We start from the raw sequence: 308 nt of genomic DNA on the forward strand, positions 1-308 counted from the left end.
CATTGTCAATCAAGCAATACTTGTATTCCTTTAACACCTTTAAATTGATAAATTCATATCACAAATAGGAAATATTTTAAGTTAGAGTTTTTCTTTTTTAAGGTTAATTTCTTTTTTCCTTTCCTTTTGACTGTTTGCAAAATTTACCAACACTAGCATCTCTTGTTGTTTTTGGTTTGTCATTTGATATCTGATACTCGCTTTTGGCGCTATAATTAATCTGGATTCGTACTGTGAAAGAGATCATATCCGACAGTAAAAACTCCCATCTCTAGGTTATAGCAGAATCACAACCAGCACCAACTACC

Source organism: Nicotiana attenuata, unplaced genomic scaffold (genome assembly GCF_001879085.1).
Source record: "Nicotiana attenuata strain UT unplaced genomic scaffold, NIATTr2, whole genome shotgun sequence".
NCBI lineage: Eukaryota > Viridiplantae > Streptophyta > Magnoliopsida > Solanales > Solanaceae > Nicotiana > Nicotiana attenuata.